Source organism: Marmota flaviventris, chromosome 4 (assembly GCF_047511675.1).
Source record: "Marmota flaviventris isolate mMarFla1 chromosome 4, mMarFla1.hap1, whole genome shotgun sequence".
Classification (NCBI taxonomy): Eukaryota; Metazoa; Chordata; class Mammalia; order Rodentia; family Sciuridae; genus Marmota; species Marmota flaviventris.
The window spans coordinates 103,027,194-103,036,353 of record NC_092501.1 but is presented as its reverse complement, the minus strand read 5'-3'; the positions used below and the strand labels follow the sequence as shown (position 1 = coordinate 103,036,353).

At 33.8% G+C, this 9,160-nt stretch overlaps 1 non-coding gene across 1 annotated transcript; it reads right to left on the bottom strand.

Annotated features, from left to right (window-relative positions):
- Positions 1–6,074: 6,074 nt before the first annotated feature.
- LOC114094937 (small nucleolar RNA SNORA42/SNORA80 family) lies at positions 6,075–6,211 on the bottom strand. Its single transcript, XR_003583167.2, has one exon. It is a non-coding gene; the product is annotated as a small nucleolar RNA SNORA42/SNORA80 family (small nucleolar RNA).
- Positions 6,212–9,160: the final 2,949 nt, after the last annotated feature.

Sequence of the window (9,160 nt, the reverse complement as noted above, 5' to 3'; positions counted from 1 at the left end):
CTTCAGTCTGATTTTCCATCTCACTAATTTGTTCTCCATTTGTGACATACCATGCTTTAATTCCTCTGTTTATTTCAACTAATATATTCACATGCCAGTATTTCCAACTGATTTGGCTCTATACTCGTTTCATATTTCTAATATATTTCATAATTTCCTTTATATTTTTGAAAGCATTCAATAAGCTAGTTTTAAATCCTGATTCCGTCTTTCTAATTTATTTTTATTGGTACATTATAATCATATAAAATAGCTGGGTTCATTATGTGATATTCATATATATATACATATACACACACACACATAACAAAATTAGTCAATCTCATTCTTTAGTACTTTCCTTTTCCCTTTACTCTTCCATCCCCCAAATCCACTTGCTCTACTCTACTGATATCCCAATTATTATTATTATTATTATTATTATTATTCTCTTAATTAGAACATTATAGTTATATATTTATGAATATAAGCAGGATTCATTATATTTGTACATGGACATAGCATAATTTGGTAGATTTCATTCCCCACTACTTCCCATGGTCTCCCCTCCTCCTCCCTCTCAATTTCCTTCCTTTTTTCTATTGGACTCCCTTCTATTTTTGTAGATTCCTCATTTTTTATTCCTCTTCCCCCCCCCAGCTTCCTCAGATGAGAGAAAACATTTGACACTTTACTTTCTGAGTTTAACTTATTTCACTTACCACAACGTTCTGCAGTTTCATCCATTTATCAGTAAATGACATGACTTCATTCTTCTTTATGATTGAGTAAAATTCCATTGTGTGTATATATACACATCACATTTTCTTTATCCATCTGTTGACAGGTATCTAGGCTGGTTCCATAACTTGGCTATTGTGAATTGTAAGGCTATAAACATTGGTGTACGTGTATCGCTATAGTTTGCTAATAACTTTTTTGGATAAATACCGAGTGGGATAGCTAGTCATATGATGGGTCCATTCCTAGTTTTTTGAGAAATCTATATACTGCTTTCCAAAGTGATTGTATTAATATGTATTCCCACCAACAATGAATAAGTGTATCATTTTCCCTACATCCTCACCAGCATTTATTACTTGTATTCTTAATGCCTGCCATTCTAACTGAAGTGAGATAAAATCTCTGTGTAGTTTTGACTTGCATTTCTCTTGATTCTAAGAATTTTCAACATTTTCTTTCATATATTTATTGGCCATCTGTATTTCTTCCTTTGAAAAATGTCTGCTCAGTTCATTGTCCATTTATTGATTGGGTTTTATGTTGAGTTTTTTGAGTTCTTTATGTATTTGGATATTAATCTCTTTTTGAAGTAGTAGCTGGCAGATTTTCTCCCATTCTTCAGGCTCTCTCCTCATGTTCTCAATTATTTCCTTAGCTGTGAAAGATTTATTTAATTTAATGTTATCTCACTTATTGATTCTTAATTTTATTTCTTGAGCTTTTAGAGTCTTAAGAAGGAAGTTGGTGCCTGAGCCAATATGTTGGGATATTGACCCTGTTTTTTTTTTCTACCAGTTGCATTATTTCTGGTCTAATTCCTAGAATTTGGATTCACTTTGAGTTGAATTTTTTGCAGGATGAGAGATATGGGTCTAGTTTCATTCTTCTACATATGTAATTCCAGCCCAACGTCATGGGTTTTTCTTCAACAGAAGTTTTTGGCACCTTTGTCAAGGATCAGATGACTGTATCTACATGGATTTTTCTGTGTCTTCTATTCCATTTTATCCTTTTATTCTAATTCACCTGATTTCATTGCCCATTTACTGTCTTTTATCACTTGTGACCATCCACATGTCTGTTTTTCCATGCAAGAGTAGTCTAGGGATATCAGACATTTTAAACTTGGCAAAGTATCTGTGCCTTTCCTAGTGAGGAAAGATGGCAGGAATAACTGTCTTCCATTACCAGTAGGTGAATGCATCTTAGACCCTGGTAAACTTCCCTGCACCCACACTGATCCTCTCTAAGAGCTGACTTCCTAAATGCAGTATCTTGCCTACAGACAGATATTTGGAGAGCACTGGAGAAGAAAGATGCTCAGGGCCTGGACTATCCTCTGGGCCTGTTCTTGTCAAGGCTCCTCCTTGTCCAGACTGCACACCACCCTGATGTTGGACTACACCAGCACCTCTCACTGGCTCTAATGTGCTTCTGTTGTTTTCCACATTACATTAAGAACACAGCACACAATGTTTAGCCCAGGACAATGTGGAACATATCCACCTGATATCCTTGAATTCCCAGGATGCATCAGTGGCGAAGAGAAGAGAGACTGTTTATTTTTTATTTTTAAAAAATCTTCATCATAAGTAAGATGGCCAATTTCCTATTTTTTTTCCAAGATAATTTGAACCAGGCAATTTAGGAAGACTTTTCCTCAAAGTTAAGTGTAGAGTCAGAAAAAAGAAATCAATCTGCCTCAGAATTATATTCAGAGCAAGTATAAGGCAGTTATAATATAAAGCAAATACTATTATGGGAAAAGATAAGTTTTCCTTTTGGTTCTCTGGCCATTCTTTTTAATTCTTATAGATGGCTTCTCCATCTTTTCTTTCCTTTTTTTTCCAGGCAGGGAGACATCTTTTGCTGCTAAAGATCCAACTCTGGGCCTTGAGTTTGCTAAGCACATGCTCAACCACTGAGCTACACCCCAGCTCTTCCCATCTTTAAATGTCAGGGTTCGCTCTTCTCACTCCATACTTTCTCCTGGGGTAGTTTCCTTCATTACTTATCTTTGCCTGCTTTTTGCAATCTTTGGACTGATGTGTTTCTTCATCCCGCACAATTATCAAAATTTGAGTTCATAAAAGCAACAGTCTAGTTAAGATCTGTTGAAGATCTCAACAAGGACCAACTTGTGGGGTGTGTGAGCTGTGCAACCCTTAGTTTAATGTTCTGTTATCTTCCTCTTGAAATTTAAACCATGGTACTGAAAATGATACAGCCAGTCTGGTCCTAAAGTGATATTAAACAAATATTCCTTTATCAACTTTCTTTCCAGAAGAGCTTCTCCAGTGTTTCCTGGTTAGTACAGGCAGCTTTTGATCCAGAAGCCCTTGCCAGACACCCAAGACTAATCCTTCATGGCTCCTGCCTGTTCAACCACAGAAGATCAGTCATCAGGAAATCCTAATTTTAATTCCTAAACATCTCCAGACATCTAACATTTTCATCTTTTTCTACCACTTATATAAAATTATCCTCTTCTTTCTTGACTACCACGGTAACTTCAAGGTTCATCTTCTCACCTATGCTTCTGGTCTCTTCTTCCCCACCCATCTTTCCTGCAGGGGCCATCATCAGAGGTCCTCCAGCACCAATAGGCTTACACTCTACAAGGAAGATAGAAGGAAAAAAATATCCATAAAAGGAGATTGTTTGAAATACATGCTAAATAGAAGATTAAATATTATGCTGTAGTCCCTGAAAGAAAGACAACTCTAATTGTGATTTATGATAGAGAGCAGTCAAGTAATTTTAACATTACAATGCATTAATTTTAAAACATTTTTCAAGTATTCAGTTTATGGACTTTTTCTCTTTAAGAAAAAAAATTAATTCAGATTTCCTATGGGCGATGAATTTTGCAGAGCCTGATACCAAACGTTCAATGTGTCTCCTTCCTTAACTTTCTCCTGCGATTCATTCTTGCATTGTTATAGGATTTTGCATTTCAAAATACATGTAATGCCACCCTCCTTCTTAAATACTCCACAGTAGCACTCTTTACAGTAGCATGAATGAAATTTCACCAACTGATGCCAATCTCCTTTCTGGCCTCATTTTCAGATTTCTGCCTGTCCCTCCAACAACACTCTGCATTAACCACTGCACATGAATCAAGAATGTATTGCTCACTCTCATGGGCCCATGCTCCATGGGCTTTTCTCCACCCAGGAATGTCCTTACCTTTATTTGGCAACTTCTATGCCTTTTAGATTCATCCTCTTACACCCTGTGTTTTCTCTGTGCCTTTCTCTTGGGCATAGCCCACCCCAGGAAATAAATTACTCATTCAATTAAATTCTATAATGTGACATACACATCTATATTATAGTGTTTGCTGTAATGCACAGTATCCATTTTAAGATGCACCTTTTTATATTTTAACAACTCTAAAATCAAGATGTGTCTTATAATAGCAAAATTGTTATTATTTCAGATAATTTAATTTAAAGCCACATAAAATAATGGTACACCTTACAATTGATGACATCTCGGATTAATGAATTATGGCAATTCTTTATTATATAAATCTTCCTTTCCTTCTAGACCCTGAATGTCTTGTGCGTTATTCATGCAATCCATGTATTAGAGAATATATATATGTATATATATTCCATAAATGAAAATTATCTAACCAAGTAGGTAATACATGCACTAAAGAATGAAAGATAGAAGAAATATTGATAGGTAATAAAATTTTGACTGGTCAAATCTGAATAAAGTCTGTGATTGTAGCCATATCAGTTTTCTAGCTTTAGCTTTGTACTATACTTATTTAAGTTGTTACCATTGGGGAAATATAATTAAGGATACATTGGATCGCTCTACTATAGTTTGCAATTTTCTATGAGTTTAAAATTATTTTAAACCAAAATGTTTTAAGATCAAATATATGTAATAAATAAATATAAACCATGCATACTATTATATATATATACATATATAAAAAATATGTACATAAAATCTAAAACTTTGTTAGCAATAAATCCACAGAAATCCATTTTATTTTATTATTTTTTATTTTTATGTTTTTGGTACCAGGGATTGAACCCAGGAGCACGTGGCCATTGAGCCACATCCCCAGCCGTTTTTCTCTTTTGTTTTTGAGAACAGGGTCTCACTGAGTTGCTTAGGACCTCATTAAGTTGCTGAGGCTGGCCTTGAACTTGTGATCTTCCTGTCTCAGGCTTCCAAACCACTGGGATTACAAGCATGTGCCTCCTTGTCTAGCCCAGAAATCCATTTTAAAAAGACGATAGAGTTTTGACAGATATAGAACAATATAGACACTGTAGAATGAAATCATTGCTTAATAGCTATTACATTTTACTTGTTACTGGTGTTCCCTTGACCCACCTTTTCTATGTAACTGCCTAACAGAATACTTAGCATCATTGTTCAAGACTACCAGTATTACTAGAAGATATTCCTTGTATCTTGATTCTATGACTTTACTGTTCCTCTCAAAAATAAAAGTATTTAACTTCACTTTTAATCAAGAAAGAAAGGAAGGAAGAAAGAAAGAAAGAAAGAAAGAAAGAAAGAACAAATGAACAAATAAAAAAGAAAGAGGTTTTATTTTATCTCTGTAGTCAGGATGCACAGTCTGTAATAGTTAAAACTTCCATCTCATTTAATGTCCAAGTTTCACCCACTAATTGGGCTTGCTAAAGCAGACAAAGAGGGCTGCTCCTTCTTTTGTTTCCTAATTGTATTCAGATTCTTTTGCCCTCTTTTCCCTCCAAGATTCATATAGATTTCTAGGTTGATGGGAGAGGCAGAGCAGGTAACAGGCATGATCCTTACTTGGCTGGAAACGTGTCAAATGGGCAGTAGATTCCCCAGAGATTGCAGAGTTTTTAGAGCCAACACCCGCTGGACTTTGCAAATGGGCAAAATAAGTCTCTTCCTCCTGGGCCTTCATAAGAGCTCCCTGTTCGCTCTCCTCGCAAGGCCAAGGACTTCTTCTGTATTACAAATGCAGTTTTCCTTCAGTACAACCAGTTTCTTTCTCTGTTCTGCTATATTAGGCTGATATCATAACCTCTTGCCTTTGAGTCTTCAGCTGGGCCAAAGAGGATGGTGGTGAAGGCTTATAAAATTGGTGGCCTGCACCTCTTTTCAAGTTCTGAACTGTCCAACTTTATCTGCCATTTGGGGCATGAGGGCCTTGGACAAAGTAGAAACACAAACATTCCTCTTTTTACAGACACTTCATTGATTTATTCTATTACATTTGGGATATCGAGATTTCTTTTCTAACAACAATATTTTTTCCCAGACAAGAGATTATCAAAATAATACAGTCACTTTAAAATATGATTTTTTTCCTTTTTATCTTCCACTGTACAATCCTCTTCAGTGCCAGAAGTCTGCAGGCACAGAGGCCTAAGCAATGGTTTAGGGACACAGTTTATTCTGGCATGGGACACTATGAGAGACCCAAGAGAATGGGCCTGCCATAAATCCAAACTCTTACATAAATATCAAAAATTTCAAATCTGGTTTCAAATCATGTCATGCATTAGAAATAATCATTTCATATGTGCTCCAGAATATTTATTTTTTTCAAAGAAAGCATGGATGAAATTTTTAACTGAAAATTAAATAAATTCTATCAAATAGTATAGATGACAAATACATATATGGTAAAACAAGCTATTTCCATACTTTATTTGGTATTCCACTTTAAGCATTGCTACTTAAAGAGAACACATATACCCTCAGCAATGATATCTCATCAATATTCTTAAATTTGAGATATAAGCACTCAACATGTTTTAAAACATGCAAAATAAAGTCTGTATATTTGCAAATGAGTTCTGCAAAGGAAGCAGGTGCTGCAAAGGAAGCAGCATACATCTGGCTCTTAGGGTATACTGAATGTTTAAGATGTCTTTCTGAAATGGCTTTGTGTAATTTTAATGATCTTATTAATACAACATTTTTTTAAAAAAAGACAACAACAAATTTCAATAAAATATCCAATCTTTAAACTTTAAGTCAAAGGCTATACACATGGAAGACTGAAAAATAACCAGCTTTAAAATCCTGTCCTTTCAACAATACAACTGCACTCTCAAATATGCTTTGTTGTTTTCTTTTAATTCACTAAAATTAATCTTATAGATGTAGATGCCAGATTTGCATTAATTAAAACTCTACTGTAGAAGCCAGGCTTAATTGCAATCAAATTTGCTTAATTATGCATGGCGAGAGATTCCCAAAGAGAAAGGTTTTAGTAAGGATTTTGGTTTTTTGCATTGACAAAATAAATTGAAATTGTCATTTTTTTGTGTTTTATGTAACACTTGTAAATAATTTGTGGAGCACCTTAAGTCTTCTATGTAAAGCAATGTTATTGCTTAAGTAATTATAACAATCTGCATTTTTCATTGTTAATTGTGGGTGTCAGACTCATTAATTTTAATTTACAGACTATAATGAAATTAAGAAAATTTTGTGCTGATATGCTGAAACTTGTCTTACAGGAAGTTGTTTAATACAACTGAAGTTTGAAAAAGTCAAGCCTCATTTTTGCAATTTGTGTTTTAACCAATACAATCATTCTACAGCAGTTTTTTAGTAAACTTTCCCTTCAATACAGGAACATATAAACCATATGACAAATTCTTGATTGTAAAAATCCCTTGATGTTCCACAAATAGCAATAATTAAACCTAATTTTATATTTAACTTAGGATTATACTTTCTAGTTAAAGCAAACCTACAAACATTAGGAATATAGTTTCAATTTTATTTTTATTTTATTTCTATAAGGGATCCTGTGGTTGAGGAAGAGAATGTTTCTGAAAAGATAAATATAACAAAAATCAATTTTATCATTCTCAGATCAATGGATTATCAGTGAATTATTTAACATATTTCAATGTAGATTACCCACATTTTATTTTGTCTCAAATATCTGTGATATAGTGTCAAATACTACATATGAGTAGTCTTACTTTATTTTTTAAATTTGAAGTTTAAACTAACTGATTCATTTGGAAATTAGTAAAGCACACAATTTTCATAAAGAAAGTTAATGACAAAGAACAATACTAAATCTCTTTTATTTTCATGTTAAGACACTGCATTTTGTTCTTGAAGCCTGTTTAAACTTTAAGTGGTATAATTATTAATATAAAAATATAATGGCAATAGAAAGTATCTTTCATGCTTATTTAGTACCAAGTCAACTCAGGGAAATTAGCAAAAGAGTCTTCACCTCAATTATTATTCATCTAATTAAAAATTCCAAAACAATTACTATAATTCTACTTAAAACCAAGCATGAAAGTTTGATGGTTGAAAACACAATTGTTGAATGTTTCAAGAAGAAAAAGACAAAGCAAAGATTATTCCATAATTAATGCTAACCTTTAATTACTAGTCTTTTTAAATCGAATTACTCTGAAGAGGTAAGAAATCACCAGGAGCATCTAGACAGGGCATTTCTACATGTCACACTTTCCACAAGGTATTGGTGGTGGGTCAGATTCCTTATAAAAGACATGATAGAAATAAGAAATGCCAAGATATCAAATAAATTGAAGACAAGCACCTAAAGGAATTTCCCCATAATTCTTAAGCAATGAGAAGATAATGTGATTCAATGTTTAACAAATTGACAGGAAAAATTCAGAACACTTTTCCTCCAAGACTGAAAATTGAAAATGACTTCTGTTAGCCTCCAAATGTGTTCATTTTTTATTTCTTCAAAAGAACATTTGACCACTCTTCTATTTTTTTTCCTATTCTTAATTCTAATCCATTTTCAACATTCCCTGGAAACCATCTGACTCTATTGTCCCAAACAAATTTTTCTATGACTTTCCATGCCTGTCCTTAGGATATTATAAAGGGCTTCCTTTACTGAAATGCATTTATAATACCCTGTGGATATTTAAAATTTACTATTCTATCATTTTTTAAGCCAAGGCATAGTTATATACAAATCCATTAACAGAACTTGTTTGCCAGTGCTCCTTATTCTTTAGAATAATTTTCTCTCTTAATTCTACAATTGTCCCTATTCATTCTTAAACCTTAATTTTAATTTGCTCTCTCCTTAGAAAACCATAATTCGCACTTTTGTCTCCCTCATCACTCTTTGTTGCTAATTTCTAACTATTCTTTGCAGGCATATTTTTGCCGTTTTTTGTCCCTCTTTGTTGCCCATCTCCTCTATTCCATTCTCTGTCCCCATTTCATCCTGTCCTCTCTGCCCCTGGTTTCACCCAGAGACGCTATTATGGTGATTGATTTACACAGTGCAGAACATTCCATAGGTATCATATTGCTATACAACATACACATCCCATACAACAATAAATCTAAAAATAACTAGCAAAAGGAGACGTTTAAGTTGAGAGTTAAAAGTGCTAACAGGGTCAACTGGTACAGTCATTGTGTGGATGGTGGTTTC